Below are 19,916 nucleotides of genomic sequence, written 5' to 3' on the forward strand. Positions count from 1 at the left end.
TACCAAAACTGAGATGAAGCCCATGATTAACCTAATCTACACCTTGCATATGAGTTCAATGTTGCTTCTAAGTGATTCCCTACCTAATCCCCTATGTTTTCCCCCAATTTGCATTAAGATATAGCCAATGCCATGTTTAACAACTCTTGACCTTGATAAATCAATTTGGGGATTTCTAAATGGACCATTGGATTATGTTAAATTCTTGATAATTAGTGTCCCTATGTTGTGCTTAGACTATTCCCCAAGTTTCGTATTGATCCGAGACCCGGAAGACCAAATCTGGGCCAAAACCCAAAAAGCCAGCTTTCTGTCCGAAATCCTTTTGGTCGATGCTTGTTGGTCGATACTATCAACCAAATGTATCGATTGTATCGACCAACAGAATTGTTGTCATCAACTTTTGCCTAGTCCTGATTCGTTTGATCTCCGATTGTTCTGAATTCTTCTCTAACCTTTCATATATGCTTGTTTAGGGTTTAAAGACTATTTGGGCCACTTGCTTGTGATCTTGGACCATTCTCCTCTCCAATTCAAGGTAAGGATAGTTATCGATATAATTACGTAGGACATGAAATTTTGACTTGGTGTTCCTAACCTAGTGAACATGGTTTCTATTTCATATTCTTATCATGTTAGACTTGCTACATATGTCTTTCAACAGTAGCCTTGTGTTTACATTATCTTATTTCAATGTCTTATCATGCTTATCAATTTCAATATATGATGAATTATGTCAATGTCATGAATCGAATGTTTATTATGATGTTGTATCTTGTGAATTGATATGATGAACTTGGGCATGTGATTGCTTAAGTATAACCTGGGATTGAGGAGTACCCTACTAGTGCTTCTATCCTTGGACATCAGAGGGAATAGTATGGGATGTTTTTCGAAGGTGTCCATCGACGCTTTCCCGGGTTATTGGATGACATACATAGGACTTGTCTAGATGTATGGCTAGGATGTCCCTATCATATCAGACCCGATTCGGAAGGGCATTGAGACCGAACGACCCGTGGTAGTAGTGTGGATTTGTGGGATCTCAAGACCGGTAACCACTCCGTGAGAGAACATAAATTGCATTGCGGATACCCGGAAGGGGCCATTTATTGGTAGGGTTGCAAATGGCTAGACTTGGGCTCACGGGCACTCAAGATAGGTGAAATGATCCGTGAGGGGGACGTGAGAGCTTCCCGTCTACCATTTGTGGATGACCAATAGGGTTGATGAGTCCGGTGAGTAATATCCGTGACTCTAGTGTGAAGGATGTCACATCCTCCCAGCCGGTACCCTAACTGGCATACCCGAGAGTGTGATCCACAGCCCTAAAGATCAAGTTTAGGAACGATCATATCCATTTAGCACAATAACATAATCAAAAGCAAAAACAAATCATTGTATTCTAATAAGTTAATAATAAAATTCAAGAAAAGATCTCAAAAGGATCACTAAGAATATCAGAGTGCGGAAAACAAGATACCAAATCAAAAGACAACTGTAGAGTATAGCGGAAATATACTCCACAACATATGCGGAAGGTAGATCGAAATCTAAGTAAACCTCTAAGCTAATACATGTAAGGTAAAAGATAAGTCTAAAAGAAACAAGAGAAATCTAATCCACATCTTCAGTTGGCTCTTCTTCATCTTCAGTCTTCGTCTTGCGCTTCCTCATACGTACCGTCATAGTAATCCGAACCTGTAGAGAAGTCTAACAAAAGATATGGTACAAAAGGAGTGAGTTTCGAAAGAAACCCAGTAAGGCAGTTAAATCCATAATAACATAAATGGCAGGATTTCAGAACAAACATAAATGCAATATGGTATGAGACAAACAATGAATGTATGAATCTAACTCTATGTATGCTGGTCTCTATTGGCAGACATGCTTTAAGTCATAGCACCATACTTCTTTGGGTAGGTCAATCACACAACGCCTTTTGGTAGTGGGTCCTGCATCCCTCGGGACATTCCATGGCTGGGGGTATAGGTCACCGCTCTCTCACATCACCATTGGTCTAAGTACTGGCGCATGTCAGGGTAAAGCCTAGCCAAATGCAAGTCTTCTACTTAGTTATATCAAGTCAGATCCAGATACGTCCATTCCTCGCCCCTGGCGATCCTTTCTGGTATCCTTCACACTAGAGTCCTCATAGTCCCTGACTACGGACTCATCAACCCTATTGGTCATCCACATATGGTAAACGGGAAGCTCTCACGTCCTCTCACGGGTTGGTTACCGGTCTTGAGCGCCCGTGAGCCCAAGTCTATCCATATGCAACCCTACCAATAAATGGCCCCCACAATGTGATTCCTGTCCTCTCACGGGTTGGTTACCGGTCTTGAGCGCCCATGAATCCCCATTGCTACCACGGGTCGTTCGGTCTCAATACCCTTCTGAATCGGGTCTGATATAACGAGGTATTCCTAGCCAAACACTACTAGACAGCCCTAGGTATGAAAATCAATAATTCAGGAAGGTGTCAATGGGCATCTTCGGAGAACATCCCATACTATTCCCTTCGATGTCCAAGGACAGAAGTGTCAAAAGGACACCTCTCCTTCCCGAACCATACTTAATCAATCACAATCACAAATCAATCATATCATGTACATTTACAGTATATAGAAAATATACCATAATAAGATCCATCTCATATACAGTTAACAATTAAAGACATTCATAAACTAAAGAAAGCAAGTAAATAATACAACTGTAATTGAAGTAAATACAGCAGTAATATATTCATAAAAGAATCTAATTATGGTAACAAATCCGAAAGATTCTAATATAGGAACTAAAATCACACAATCTATGCTATTATAGAAGTAACCATCCTTACCTTATATAACTTGAAGAGAATCTCCAAGGATCAAGGAGAATCTTCCCAAACTTGGCAAGAAGGTCCTAAACAAGTATATATATTATATTAGGAAAGAAACCTAGAAGGAAAGATATCAAAACATCCAAAACAGACCAAATCTGGAGTTGCTGTACTCATTGGTCGATTGGATTGGTCTACTGTCTCAGTCGACCAATGAGTCGACCAATAGAGACAGTGGCCTTCAAAATCAGAGTTTTTAGAATAAAGAACCGAATTTGGTGGTTCAAAAGGGTACCAAACAAGGGGGAAACTACTATGAAAGTATCCTAGTATATAGAGGACTTCAAAACACTAATCAAATCAAATCTTCAAGTTACAAATTAGGAAAGAAAAGTTACCATAGTTAGATCAATCATGGTTCTTGAAGAATTCATAGCAACAATCATGGACAAGAACGATAGGATGATGGACCATTGATTGTGATAAAGAAATCATGAAAAGCATGCATAGATCTTCAAGAAAAATAGATCTAAGACTGAAGAACATGAATCTAAATAAGGAAACAAAACTTACCATAAATTTATTAGTCATGGTTCTTGGAGAAAGCATGGTATGATCAAGAAGAAAGAACTAGAGATTGATAGGTTACAACTCTTGTAAAGAAAACACAGCGATTGACTACTAATATGATCAATAAAACAGATCTAAGAAGATCAGAATTTGAATCAAAAGATGAACAAAGACAAGATCATGATTTAGATCATGATTCCTTCAAAAGCTTGCAATGATCATGGTTAAGATCATCGCATTAGCCATTAATCCTTAGGAAGATCATGAGGGATGAGTAGAGAGATGTTTGCAACAGAGAATGCAGCATCTTCTCTACTATGTCAGCCCAAAAAGGAAAGAAAAACAGAGATGGAGAAGAAGAAGAGAGTGTAGACATACCTTTGATGCAAGAGGAAGAAGATTACTTGATTTCTTGCGAGGGATCAACCAAGGATGCAAGGAAATTGATTAGAATGGAGTTCTAACTCGTTCCAGAGGCTTAGGAGGCAGAGGAGACGAACTAATCCCGAGATTGGACTTAAATAGAGCAAGAAAGACCTAAATCTGGAAAACAGATCTCATTGGTCGATTGGATTGGTCTACTGGCCCAGTCGACCAATCAGTCGACCAATGGAGACAGCAAGGTACAGATTGCATTGTTTTGGTCATAACTTCTTCGTTTGAAGTCCGATTGATCCGAAATTCGAAAGGGAACTTCACACAAACATAATAAGACTATCTAGCATGAATTTGACATCATCCATGGTCCAAAAATCAGTACTTTATAAATTAGAAACATGAGTTTCTAAATTGGAAACAACATGGTTTTCATAGCAAACTCACCATGGATTCAAGGGAAGAATTAGAGAGAATAAGGCTTCTCTCTAATGGAATATCAAGAACATATCAGAGGCAAGAATAAATAAATAGAAAATCAAAAGAATACTAATCCTAGAATGAGAGGAATCAAAAATAGAAACTTACTAGAATGCTTATATCAATGGTCAACATAGAAGGCTAAAATGGCTAGAAATAAAGGGGAATTGATTCAAGGAGACGAAATACATTGGAACAGTAGTAAGGCTAAGATCAAACATGTTAAACATTAATTAGAAAAGAAGCTACAGTAGAATGATCATGCTGTCCAAAATTCAATCAAAATTAGTGAAGAATTGAGGAGATTCACCATGTGGTTTCAAGGAATGCATAGAGTGATTGGGGGTTCAGTCTGAGACATAAGGAGATTAGAGAATAGGTAGTTACAATAGTGTAACACCTTCTCCACAATCAAAATATCAAGATAGAATAGTAAGAAGAAGAAAAGAGAGAATAAGGAGATAGAACATTGAAATCAAGGTCCAACTTCAAGGTGTAACATTAAACTAACCTTTCTTCACCCGAAACAAAATGGGTGTCCTAACAAGGTTTGGGCTGGATTTCACAAAGGATACCGGAAAGGATCCCGAGAGGGGAGGAGTGGACGTATCTGGAACTGACATGATATGATTAAGTAACTTGCATTGGGCTAGGTTTTACCTTGACATGCGCCAATACTTGTACCAAATGGTGATGAGAGAGAGTGGTGACTGAAAACCCCAACCATGGATTTGTCCGAGAGGGATGCATGACCCAATTCCCCCGGGTGATGAGTGACTGAGACTACCTAAAGAAGTATGGTGCTATGACTTAAAACATGTCTACCATAGATGACCAGCATACTTAGAGTAGAATCATATTGCATTATATGTCTCATATGATCTGCATCATTTTATGATTATCTTGTGGTTTATGTGTGGTGGAATAACTTCCTTACTGAGTTCTTTGAACTCATTCCTTTTCTGTTGCAATATTTTGCTAGGCTACTCTGCAGGTGATTACTCTGATGGTACATTCCTTGAGGCAGACCCGGATGCCTCATACTACTATCTGGAGGCTAGCTACAATGAAGACTTTGGTGACGGTACCGAAGCAGATCCTCCGGCCCTAGAGTAGTATGGGAACAGCCATGTTGGATCTCCATGGTCTTCACTTTTGAAGAAGATTTATTTATTGTGGAGGAGACTTATATGTAGCTACCCCCCTTTTGTGACAATTAAACTTGGAAGAATTGTAATAACTTTGATTTATTTTCATAACTTGAGACTTGTGCTTATTTAGTTTTGACCTCACTTCCGCCTGACTAAAGGAGTGGATTCCGCCCACTGCCTTCTTAATTTATCTGATATGATATTTACTTCCGTACTCTAATCAATCTTTGCTATCTCATTTCTGAATTCTATTATTATCAATTGTTAGTTTAATATTGATTGTTCATAATTGTGTTATTGTCGATGTGGATGATGTGGTCCCTGAACTATGGATCTTCGGGGCTGTGGATCACATCCCGGGTATGCCAAATAGGGTACCGGCTGGGTGGATGTGACACATGGTTTTAGAGTTGTATTTGAAAACAATTCTTTGGTTTTGTATCTAGGTGATACAGTTTATGGTTATGGTTTTCTTCAGAATGGTTTCATTGTATTGGATACAATTGATTATTCATTTAATTCTAGTAGTGCTTTTGTTTGCCAAGATACTGTGCGTATTGATTCTAATTTGTGGCATGCTAGACTAAGACATATTGGTTTAGATAGGATGAATAGGTTGGCAAGAGAAGGTCTCTTAGGCCAAGGTTCACTATCTGATTTGCCAACCAGTGAATCATGTATAGCAGGAAAAGCAACTAGAAAACCATTTGAAAAGGCTTTGAAAGCCTCTCTTTCTTTAGAACTTATCCATCCAGATGTGTGTGGACCCATGAATGTGCATACTAGAAAATGACAGGCTTATTTCATCACATTCATAGATGACTATACAAGGTATGGTTACATTTATCTAATTTCTCATAAGTCAAAAGCTCTAGAATGTTTTAAGAAATTCATGAGTTTAGTTGAGAATCAGTTAGATAAAAGGATTAAAACTCTTAGAATGGATAGAGGTAGAGAGTATCTCTCCGATATGTTCAAAAGGTTGTGTGATGAAAAGGGGATATCTAGACAACTTACTATTCCAGGGACTCCACAACAAAATGGGGTTGCTAAGAGGAGGAATAGAACCTTGCTAGACATGGTGAGATCCATGATGGCGCAGGCAAATCTACCCATCTCTTATTGGGGAGATGCTTTGCTGATTGCTGCCTATATCCTCAACAGAGTTCCAACCAAATCAGTTCCTTCCACACCATATGAGTTGTGGACCGGAAGGAAGCCAGATTTGAGTTACTTGCACGCATGGGGATGTGCAGCATATGTTCACTCTACTTCTCACCAATATGGAAAGCTTGGACCCAGAGGAAGAAAGTGTATCTTTGTGAGATATTCTGAACCCTCAAAGGGCCATGTCCTCATTGGACTAGATGAGAGTGAGAGGAGAACGGAACTTGAGTCTAGGGATGCAACATTTTTGGAGAATGATTTTCCATCTCTTTCAAGAGTTAACAAAGAATCATCGGAATTCTTTGAAATACAAGATAGTGGTATTGTCACTCCAGGGATTCAGATTCTGGATAATGAACCTGGGGTTCATCCAGAAGATCCTAGTGGGAGTGGGAGTGGGAGTGCAGATGTGATAGCTACCTCAGAGGGTGAGCAATCTGACATGCACTTGCGCCGTAGTGGGCGCGGGCAAGTTCCTTGTCGACGTTTCGACATAGAGGATGAAGCCTACATGGTAACTCCTGAAGAGATCGACTGTAAGATGACTTCAGTCGATGAGCATGAACCGAAGAGCGTGCATGAAGCTCTTGCGGGGTCAAGCTCAAAGGAATGGTTGAAAGCAATAAAGGAAGAGTTGGAGTCGATGAAAGTTAATCATGTCTGGGACTTGATTGACTTGCCGTCGGGCCGAAAGGCAATTGGGAACAAGTGGGTTCTCAAGATCAAGAGAAAGGCGGATGGATCTATTGAGAGATTCAAGGCTCGTTTAGTGGCTAAGGGCTACACCCAACGAGAGGGCGTTGATTATGAGGAAACTTTTTCCCCTGTGGTTAGGTTTGCCTCAATTCGCCTCATTCTAGCCATTGTTGCTCAGTTGGATTTTGAGCTTTATCAGATGGATGTAAAAACTGCTTTTTCTCAATGGAGAACTTGAGGAAGAGATCTATATGGATCAACCTCAAGGCTTTGAAACTAATGGACTTGAGCGCAAAGTGTGCAAGCTTAAGAAGTCCATATATGGCTTAAAGCAAGCATCTAGACAGTGGAATGTACGCTTCCACCAAACTATGATGGAAAATGGTTTTTCCGTGCTTGAGGAAGACCACTATGTTTACACCAAGAGATCTAATGGTAATTATGTCATTCTGACACTGTACGTAGATGACATACTTATGGCTAGCAATAGCAAGGAGCTATTGGAAACCATTAAGAAATGGTTGTCATCCGTATTTGATATGAAGGACATGGGTGAAGCAAGCTATGTGCTTGGTGTCAAGATTATTAGAAATAGGCAAAAGAGATTACTGGGTTTATCTCAGAAGACCTATATTGACAATGTCTTGACAAGATACCAGATGCACAACTGCAAACCAATTGATACTCCAATGGAGAAGGGTTTGCATTTGAACCTTGATATGGGTCCTATGACTCCAGAGGAGAAAACCAAGATGGAAATAGTTCCATATTCCAATGCAGTGGGTAGCCTTATGTACTCTATGATGTGTACTAGGCCGGATATTTGTTATGCAGTGGGTTTGGTTAGTCGGTACCAATCAAACCCAGGCATAGAGCACTGGAAAGTAGTCAAGAGGATATTGAGATATCTCAGAGGAACGAGTAACAACATGCTGTGTTACCAAGGATCAGATTTGCGGTTAGTTGGCTATAGCGATGCCGACTGGGCTGGAGACATCGATGAGCACAAATCAACCCCTGGATATGCTTTCTTGCTGAATGGCAGGGCCATTTCGTGGTGTAGCAAGAAGCAGGCTTGTATAACCCTCTCGACCATGGAAGCAAAGTATGTGGCATGCTCAGCTGCGGTTTAAGAGGTTGTTTGGTTGAGGAGATTCCTTCGACATACTGGGATTGTGATGACATCCAAAGAGGCTGTCCTTGTCTACTATGATAGTACAGCAACTTTTAGCTATGTCAAAGACCCCAAGTATCATGGGAAGACCAAACATATACAGTTGAGATATCACTTTGTTAGAGACATTACATCAAGGAAGAAAGTTGTACTTAAGCACATATCTACTAGTCAGATGGTAGCTGACCCTCTTACCAAACCTATAGCTAATGATGTTTTTATTTCTCATGTAAAATCCCTGGGCTTGCATAGATTGTGACTTAATTTTGTACTGAAACTTTCTTATTATTGAGTAATATGAGTTCATTCCAGCATATATTTTATTCACTTTCTATGTGATTGTATTCTTCTAGCATAAAACAAAATATGTCAGTAGGCAAGAGAATGGCTCACTCACACGAGCATTTGCCTCTGGCGCTTTGGAGGCGAGCTGAGATAAGACGGATTGTGAATGACTTTGTGTAGGTCAATTCATAATCATGATGTCGCCTTGATTTGGAATCAAGATGAGTTTCTCTATTGTGAAGAGATCGACATGAATGTTCCCACTATTCATGTTGCCTATAGGAGCTAGTGCGAGTACTTTATGTGGCGCTAGGGTGGCGACAATAAAGAAACTCGGGTTAGGCGCAAGAGGTTGCGACTAGACTAAGACTTGTATGGTGTTGAGATGGACATACGTTCTATTGTATATAGAATGCTCCACCATAGCACGTATATCATACTATGTGTGCTTAACGATCATTGGAAATAAGAGGATGGATCCCTACTCCTCTCATTGTGTGAGTCCTGGACTTTATGGTCCGTTAGTGTTCTTAGTGACTTTCGACGACATCATTAAACGAAGGATTGATGTGGCTACTTTGGGGTGTTACCTATGGTCATGATAGATTCGACCTAAAGGGGCACTACCGGGAAAGGAGTCAATCCTAAGTGTAGTGATGGACTGGGGCAAAAGGAAAGGTTTGATTCAACTACACCCTAAAAGTGTTTGCTGGTGCTAACTGTATGTGTTACAGTAGTGAACATTTTAAGGACAAGAAGGTGATCTCTCAGAGGGATCGAGATACCTTTAGTCTGGTGAGTTTGAATAAACCTAGGACACTGTGGTATATTAATACTTATTTGATATGTTTCTTTGAGTGATGTGCCATTCTGGCTTCTAGGAAGGTTTATAGTTTGGGGCTCACGTGTGCAGGTATATCACCGGTCGCACAACCCATTTTGCCAGTATGACTTGTGGATGTTAGTGTATGGGATACAGATGGTTTATGTATCTTGGATACATAGCAAAGAGATCAATATATATGTATGTCTGGGACACAAGAGGTCTATGTATCTGGGATACATAGAAGAGAGATTGAATGTGTATATTTGGGATATACATATGTGTCTAGGACACAAGAGGTCTATGTATCTTGGATACATAGCAAAGAGATTGAATGTGTATATTTGGGATATACATGTGTGTCTGAGACACATTGAGAGATTAACACTTGCCCTTGTGCAAGTGGGAGCTATTGGAATTTATTAATATATTAATAAATTAAATGCCCAAGGGCAAATTTGGAAACTCACTATTAGGGCGGTTACAAAATAGGGTTATATATTTTGGTAACCACCGCATAAGTGAGTGTCTTTACATTACGTAAGTTTTCCCAAAAAAGAAGGCGGCTCCCATCTCTCTCTCCCTCTCTCCAAGAAATGCAGGAAGGAGAAACCTAGTGGAGGATTCCTTCCTTTGCCTTAGATCATTCTTCCATCTTCTTTCCACACGGCATTTGGGTTGTGGAAATACTTCCCTTTACTTGTGATTGTGGAATCATCCCGGTAGAGATTTGGTGGTGGAACGAGAACGTGGATCCAGATTTACTTCCGCTGTGAATACTTCATAAAAGGGAAAGCAAATCCAGGTAAGGAATCTTTCCCCCATCAATTAATTGAATTGAACTAATTGGAGTATTACCCACAGGAGGCATTGCTCACTCGTCAAGCTTGCCAAAATCGCTTCTTCAACTTGTGGGCTTCTCCTAGAAGTGCTTCAATTTTAGATGTGTGCTCCTACAGATGATGCACATGGGTTGGATCTCTAGAAGGGAAATTGTCCTTCCTACTAGCATTCTTTTGGATCGATTGTTCACACCAACCCATTGGCCACGGGAGAGTGAACCTTGGGGTACATCCAAAGTTCCCTCAATTATGGATTTTAGGGAAGAAAGCAAGGCTAAGAGATTGGGAGGAAAGGTGATAATGTATAGAAAATGCTCACTTCCCACAAATGACGCCAAATGTTGCATTGAAATCCGACCCCTTTGAGTGAACCTCTAACAACTCTAGTTGCGTTGCGGATTCCTATTTACCAAAGAAGAAAATGAGTGTGGACGGACTCTCATGGTCGGTTAACCACCTCCAAAGGTTAAATCAGATTTGAGAACACTACCACCCTGAAGTGAGGCTTTTAACTACCAGAGCTAAGAAGCTTAATGTGGGAGTAAATGTGAATTACCATTAAATGTGGTTGTTGGTGGGTATAACAGTGGAACTTGACTTCTTGTGTCCATTGGATCTTTTAGGTGGCACGAATCTCCCCTTGGAGTGACACATCACAAGGAAGAATTGACCATCTAGCCTATTAGCTCCAAACACTAGGATGGCAGAAAAGCAAGATAAGGCACCACCTTGAGTTGTAGGCCTGACAATTTTGTGGGTGTGTGTCCCAAGAGGGATGTTGAGGGAGCAACATATCTGCTGTTAGGTATGGCTAAAAAGGTTTCCTTAGGCGCAAAGCTTTGTCTCATGTGGAGGTTAGTTGGACCTATTGTCACACTCCACCCGCCCGACAACCCGTGGGTGCTATCCGTCACAGGATCCACGGTTTTATCATCAATAATAATAAATGCAAGCAATAGTAATTATAAGCAAGAATAATTCGAATAATTAAATAAAAAGGATTACAGGAGTCCAAATACTCCAAAGGAATGAATCAAATAAAGGAAATAAAGTAATCAAGTCCAAAATTTATCGAATTCAGCGGAAACAAAGAAAAGAAAATTAGTTCAATTTAATTCTTTTAGATCTCTTGAGGGCTAAAGTTTTTTCTTCAATTTTAGCAATGATGGGAGCTATCCAGCTTTGCTCCAAAGACTTCTCAAAATGCCAAATGATCTGTCTTCTTCTGCTGTCAATGGGTGCTATAAGCGCACTCCATGCGTCCGCAAGAGGCTTCATGACATACATCTCCATCACCCACTGACGCCACCACATATTTTTCACAAGAGTTGCTCCAGTCATACGGAACTTCTTCTGGTCCAGTATACTCATTTGTACAATATAATTTAATCCAGTATACTCATTTGTACAATATAATTTAACATACAAAGAAAGGAATGAGTTCTAACGAACTCAGTAAAAAAACACATCTCACATACACATTGACCATGTATCAAGGTAAGCACATATATAAATAAAGATATGCAAATATATGGATGCAGCTAGAATCTAATTATGCAAATCTCTATATGGCAGACATGCTTTAAGATATAACATTAGCTCTCCTGTGAAACCCAGCCCTAACCTTGGCCCGAAAACTCTGTTGTTTGTAGGTCCGAAGACCCAAAGTAAAGGAAGAAGTCAACTATGGGCCATCTTAGTGGAAGACATGGTGTTTGACCTAGAACCCATGGAAGTTGGTGATGGTGTTCCATACTTGGAAGCTTTGATATATTTGGAAATGAAACTGCACCTTGATGAAGATGAGACTAGTTGATGGACTTAAAGAGTAGTTGGACATGATCTGAAGGCATTCCTCTATACTAGGTAAGTCATATGTTGAGTTGGGAGAAGCCCATTGGATTTGGATTAAGTTTAGGCCCTCATTACCTTGTTTAGGCCTTGCTGACATGCTTGGTCGACTGGGCTAGTTGACTAGACAATCGACCAACAGGGACAAAATTTGCCAAGATCCTCTGTTTAGGTCTTTTGGTGCTCTATATAATAGAAGTGCGTGTTTCTTAGCCTCCTTTGTTTCTAAAACCCTTAGAGAACGTGGAGAACCCCTTTCAAAGCCTCTCTTGTGATTGAAGGAGACCTACTTGCAAGTTTTTGAAGTTTTCATCGATTGTTCCTCAATCAAGGTTAGTAATCTCTCATACTTGTTCCTGATTTACTCTTACATGATCTAATCCATGTACTATGATTATGAAGAAGGTATTGCATACTTGCAAACACCTCCTTTTATAGTATTCAAGGTTGGGAATGAATTTCCATTCATTCCAATGATCTTCATACTTGATCATAGCCATGATTCTTATGATTTCTTCATGAAGCCATGATCATTCTTCCGATTTGATTTCTCTAGCATGTTAGATCTATTTTCATGTTAGATTCATGTATGATCTATTGTTTATGTTCTACTAGAATGAGATTTTATCATCTCTAGTTCCTCTCTTGAGTTCATAGCTTGTTTTCATTGAAAACTATGATCTTACCAAATTAGAAAGTCATGTTTCCAAATTAGTAAGTAATGTTTTTTACCATTGTTAGTGCCTAATCTATACTAGGTAGTCTTAGATTACTGTTCCTAATGATCCCTTGAAATTTTAGAGTGTTTTGAATCCCGGAAGATGAGTTTCGGATCAAAATTCTGATTTCTGCTGCGTACTGTTCATGTAGTTGATTGCTTGGTCGATTGGACCAAGCTACCACCCAATCGACCAAGGCTGACATTAGCTGTGTTCTTCGTCCAATTTGATTCGTTCGACCTCTGATCTTCTAGGCTTCTTTCCTAATGTTGTATCTCTACTTGTTTAGGGTTTATTTGCTAACTTTGGAACCATTCTCTTTGATCTTTGGATATCCATCAAAGCTATTTAAGGAAGGACAGTTGTTTCCATATTAACATAGATAGCGTGAATCTTAGTTTCTGTTTTGGGAATTTCATAGATTCACTACCATTCTTATACTTTCTTAAAATGATGCTATTGCTATAAGTACTTCAAGTACAGTAGTACCTTGTTCATGTATTTATTTATTACTTGAATCGTGTATGATTACTTATCCTTGTCATTTACATATGCAATTGATCATGTTTATATGTATCTTTCTATATGATGAGATATCAGTTGTGTATGTTACGATTGAATTGGGAATGTGATTGATTATGTATGATTTGGGATTGGGGAATGTCCTTTTGACATTTCTGTCCTTGGACATCAGTAGGAATAGTATGGGATATTACCGATGGTGCCCTTTGACGCTTTCCCGAATTATTGGTTGTCATACCTAGGGCTTGTCTAGCATTGTTTGGCTAGGATGTCCCTGTTATATCAGACTCGATTCGGAAGGGTATTGAGACCAAGTAACCCATGGCAGCAATGGGGATTCATGGGCGCTCAAGACCGGTGAGTTATATCCGTGAGAGGACATGAATCACATTATGGATACTCGTGAGAGGCCATTCATTGGTAGGGTCGCATTTAGTAGACTTGGGCTCATGGGCGCTCAAGATCGGTAGCCAACCCGTGAGAGTACATGAGATATTCCCGTCTAGTATTTGTGGATGATCAATAGGGTTAATGAGTCCATAGTCCGAGTTGGTTGTAGCCATAAGATATGCTGACTCTAGTGTGAAGGATATTGGAAAGGATCGCCCGAGGTGAGGAATGGACGTATTTGGATCTAAGTTGATATAACCAAGTAGATGACTTGCATTTGGCTAGCCTTTACCTTGACATGCGCCAATACTTAGACCAATGGTGATGTGAGAGAGCGGTAACCTAAACCCCAGCCGAGGAATGTCCAAGAGGGATGCAGGACCCAATTACCACCGGAGAACCCAAGATGCCGAGATGGTTGAGGGAGAATGATTTGAGACCTACCCAAAGAAGTATGGTGCTATGACTTAAAGCATGTCTACCTATAGAGACCAGCATACATAGAGTTAGACTCATACATCCATTGTCTGTCTCATATCATTTGTATCATGCTATGTTTTTGCTATCATGTTATTTATGTTGTTATGGAATAACTTGCCTTGCTGAGTTCTCTTGAACTCACTCCTTTCGTGCAAATATCTTTTGTTAGATTATTTTACAGGTGTTGATGACTATGACAGCTAGTACGAGGAAGCACAAACTGATGAAGCATACTTCACTCAAGGTGCTAGCAGTTACGAAGATTTCGGTGATGATCCCTCGTGTGATCATGCTACGTACCAGGATTAGCCCTACCTTGGAGTGGAAGCGGCCGTACTTAATTTCTAAAGTTTATGTTTATGAAGACGTTCTTTATAAAGTAGAAGAAACTCTAGTTTAGTTTGATTACTTCTTCTTTCCTTTCTTTTGGGAATCAATTATAATCTTTTCTTTTAGTTTCAAGCTACATTTCCATTGTAATATGTGGAGTGATATTCCGCCTCACTCTACCTTTTGATGTTATTTCGTTACATTGCTTTGATCTTCTAAATAATATTGATAACCTTGATTTAGTCTTGTTCTTGATTTAGTCTTGTTCTTGATTATATTATTGTGAATGTGGGAGGTTGATTTCCTAGATATTGATTGTTGAGGATGTGGATCACACACTCGGGAATGCCAGATAGGATACCGGCTGGGTGGATGTTACATCCCTAATTACTGGTTGACATACTTAGGGCATGTCTAGCAGTGTTTGGCTAGGAAAACCCTGTTATATTATACCCTATTGGAGAGGACCTGTAACAACCCCCGTATTTCTAACCCAAAATTAGTATTGCTGGTCCAATAACCCAAAGGTCAAGTCAAATTAAGTTGTGGAGTATCTGGATAGAAGTCCATGATCCATATCGTGAATCCATGGATCTGGATTCTCTTGATGAAGAACCTACCTTGCTGGGGAATTGGATCCCTGGTGGAAGTCAAGAGTTGTTTGGTGATGTTCGGATTGAAGGTAAGACCTCCCCCATGTGTTGTTTAGGGTTAGGTTGAGGTTGGGAGTCAACCCCTTGAGCAAAGCACCCAAGTGCAACAATGTACTAGGGGGCGGTTGCTTAAGGCGGTTGATTGGGCTAATCAATCACCCCAAGCGACCGCTATGGTCTACTTGCGGGAATTTGTCCTAATTTGCCCCATGTCCTCTATAAATAGCCAATCCCGTGTTTCTAACTCATTACTTATATTCGGGATTGCTACTGTGGACGTTTAGGAGGTAGAAGGCACGTGCTGGAAGGTGAGGTAAGCATAGTTTGAGATCTGGATCTGTTTCCCTCATCTGTTTGCAAATCTGGTTGAGGTAAGTGAATCCCCTTCACTCAATTCTCTTCAGTCAACCTTGGATTGATGTAGATCCATCTCCTTCATGTTGGGGTACCTAATTGTGATTGGTTGTATTCCCTTTTCAATGTTCTTGAAAGGATCCTGTCCGAAAATGAATCCTTACATTCGAATAAAGGATGGATCTAATCAAGGGAGATGAATTGGGTGTTAAATCTCTGTCAATTTTAGGTTTCTGATTTGCTCCTTTGTTATAAACTTGTTAAGTTTGGAATTTGGATTAAGATCATCCCAAAACCGGATTGAAATCGGATGATCAAAAGTCGGAATTTTGGAGTTGGAAACTGTCTATAACTGGTGCGGTTGCTTAAGGCAGTCGCTTTGACCCAAGCGACCGGCTGGGTCACAGTAGTTGTGTGAGTTTGGTTTTTGCTTTGGTTTGATTCATGACTCTTATACATTCTTGTAACCTTATGTTTAGGTGTTCTCTGAGTCTATTGGAAGTCTTATAATTGAGGTTTGATTTCATTCCAGTAAGCTTTTACTTAATTACACACTATCTTGTTTATATGCAATGACATGTATATGATGAATCAGATGTTTCCTATATTATTCATTAATCATGTATATTTCTATAGTTGTTTAATCCACTTTAATACTATCATATACTTGTTGTTTGTATTATATTTGTATACTTTGTTACTTCAAGATATTGAATGAATGGTTATGATATGATCTTGATTGATGTACTGTAGTTGTGATAGAAAGGGGTATCCAAATGGGTATCTTTTCTTGAGATATCAGAGGGCTGTGGTATGGGACACATGCTCACTGATGCCTCCAGCACTATCATGACTGCTGGATGACATACCTAGGGAGTCTAGTATTGCATGGCTAGGTACCCTACATGCTATTACCCTTTCGGTAGGGGAATTGAAGCCGAATGACCCGTGACAATGGTGACGTGACTCTATTTCATCCTACAGCGATAACCAGTTCATACGGAGACTCAGTGGTCCACTATTGTTCATGCAATGGTAGGGTTGCATATGTTAGGGTTGGGCTCATGGACGTCCAAGGAGCGGCCTGGGTGTCGTGAGGAGTCATGAGAGCTTTCCACCCCAATAATATGTGGATGACCATAGGGTTAGGGAGTGGAGTCCAACAATGGTAGCCAGTCCGTGAGGGTTCTCATTCCTAGGTTGTGAAGGATACAAAACCGAGTTGGTTGGTGCCATAGGGGAAGTATCTGGACTTCATATAGTATGTTACCAGTATGACCTTGCATTGACTTAGAACCTCGACATGCGCCAGTACTCATGCCAATGGTCGTGGTAAGAGAGTGTTGACTTTAACCCCAGCCATGGATGCCTGATGAGGACTTTACCCCTTTACCCAGGATCCCAACAGAAGTAGCTAGTCCGTGAGGAATCAAAGTGACTAGACCTACCCAGAGGAGGGCTAGTGTTATATCTTAAAGCATGTCAACTATCTAGAGACTTGCATAGTTAGATCTTAATAGCATTCATACTATTGCATATCATTCATATCATATATGCATTGTTGATTATGTTGACATATGGATGAGAAATGTGTTATCCTTACTGAGTTCGTCAGAACTCATTCCTTTCTTTGTATTTTATACTAACTGTCACATCCCCCAGCCGATATCCCATCGGGCATACCTGGGTATGTGATCCACAGCCCCACGGATCAAGTATCGAGCAACCATGCCTCCCACATACGCGATAACACAATCATGAACAATAATAATCAAGGTAAAAGCATATAATAAGAGAATCATGGATAAGATAAACAATTAATCAGAATGTTGAATAAAATGATATCAAATTATATATAATCCAAAAAGGAGAGAGAGAGGGCGAAAAGTCACTCCCTCAATGGCAGCGGAAAGTAGATCATTCAAGTTAAGATTACAAGTCCAAAATTTAAAGAGTAAATCCATGAAAATTAATTACAGATCCAAGTCTTAAAAGAAGAATTTAAAGATGGATAATTAAACGAAAGATTCCTTTGTCACATAAAGTATGTCCTCATAACTTTAAATATCATAAGTTCAGCACAGCTGCTTCCACACCCATGTCGGGCTAATCCTGGTGTGAAGCATAATCCTCTTCGGTACCCTCACTGTGATCTTCGTAGTAGCCACTACCCTGAGGATAGTATGACTCATCGTAGGGCGCTTCGAAGAACGTGCCATCAGTCTCTTCAAAACCTGTGAAGTAGTCTAACAAAACAATTGCACAAAAGGAATGAGTTCAAAAGAACTCAGCAAGGTAGTTAATCCATAATACATAAGCCATATGATACAAGTCATAACATGATGTGAAATGATATGAGGCAGATGATGCAAATATGATTCTAACTCTACATATGCTAGTCTCTAGGGTAGACATGCTTTAAGTCATAGCACCATACTTCCTTGGGTAGGTCTTAAATCACACTTCCCTCAACCATCTCGGTATCTTGGGTTCTCCGGTGGGAATTGGGTCCTGCATCCCTCAGGACAATCCATGGCTGGGGTTTAGGTCACCACTCTCTCACATCACCATTGGTATAAGTATTGGTGCATGTCACGGTAAAGCCTAGCCCAATGCAAGTCATCTACTCAATCATATCATGTCAGATCCAAATACGTCCATTCCTCGCCCCAAGCGATCCTTTCCGGTATCCTTCACACTAGAGTCACGGATATTACTCACCAGACTCATCAACCCCATTGGTCATCCACAAATAGTAGACCGGAAGCTCTCACATCCTCTCACGGATATGACTCACCGGTCTCGAGTGCACGTGAGCCCCAAGTCTAGCTATTTGCAACCCAACCAATAATGGCCCCTTTCAGGTATCCGTAATATGATTTATGTCCTCTCACGGGTTGGTTACTGTCACATCCTCCCAGCCGTTACCCTATCTGGCATACCCGAGAGTGTGATCCACAGCCCGAAGATCAGGTATCGAGTAATCAACCTCCCACATAAACAATAACATAATCATGAACAATACTAATAAAAGTGCGGAAGATAAACCATAGATCCAATAAGGAAAGAATGAATCATATATAAACCAGAGTACTAGATATAATCAGAGTGTCAAAACAGATAAGTAAAGTGAGGCAAAATCCCACTCTACAACCAGCGGAAAAGTAGTTCTAAAAGAGAATAAGCTAGACAAAATCTAATCCCAGTAGCAAGTACAATGGGTAACTAAATTGTTCTCCACTTTATAGACAACATCCCTATAAGTATAAATCTCATAAACGGCACAAGGGCGCTTCCACTCAATGGTCGGACTAAGCATCGTACGGAGCATAACCACTCGTGGGATCTTCAGTGTAATTGTTGTAACCGCAATCACCTTCCTGGAGATATGCCTCTTCGCCTTGCGCTTCTTCATAGGGACCGTCATAATATTCAAGACTGCAGAATAGTCTAACAAACATTGTACAATAAAGGAATGAGTTTCAAAGAAACTCGGTAAAGCGATTAAATCCATAATAACATAAATGGCGGGATTTCGAACAAACATAAATGCAATATGGTATGAGACAAGCAATGAATGAATGAATCTAACTCTATGTATGCTGGTCTCTATTGGCAGACATGCTTTAAGTCATAGCACCGTACTTCTTTAGGAAGGTCTCAATCACTCATCATCAGTTGGTAATGGGTCCGACATCCCTCGGGACATTCCATGGCTGGGGGTATAGGTCACCACTCTCTCACATCACCATTGGTCTAAGTACCGGCGCATGTCAGGGTAAAACCTAGCCAAATGCAAGTCTTCTACTTAGTTACATCACGTCAGATCCAGATACGTCCATTCCTCGTCCTTGACGATCCTTTCCGGTATCCTTCACACTAGAGTCCTCATAGTCCCTAACTACGGACTCATCAACCCTATTGATCATCCACATATGGTAAACGGGAAGCTCTCACGTCCTCTCACGGGTTGGTTACCGGTCTTGAGCGCCCGTGAGCCCAAGTCTAACCATATGCAACCCTACCAATAAATGGCCCCCACAATGTGATTCCTGTCCTCTCACGGGTTGGTTACCGGTCTTGAGCGCCCATGAATCCCCATTGCTACCACGGGTCGTTCGGTCTCAATACCCCTCCGATTAGGGTCTGACATAACAGGGCATCCTAGCCAAACACTACTAGACAATCCTAGATATGTCATCCAACAGTTTAGGAAGGTGTCCATAG

This window comes from Hakea prostrata, chromosome 1 (assembly GCF_041222555.1).
Source record: "Hakea prostrata isolate BN-2017 chromosome 1, UWA_Hpros_2, whole genome shotgun sequence".
Classification (NCBI taxonomy): Eukaryota; Viridiplantae; Streptophyta; class Magnoliopsida; order Proteales; family Proteaceae; genus Hakea; species Hakea prostrata.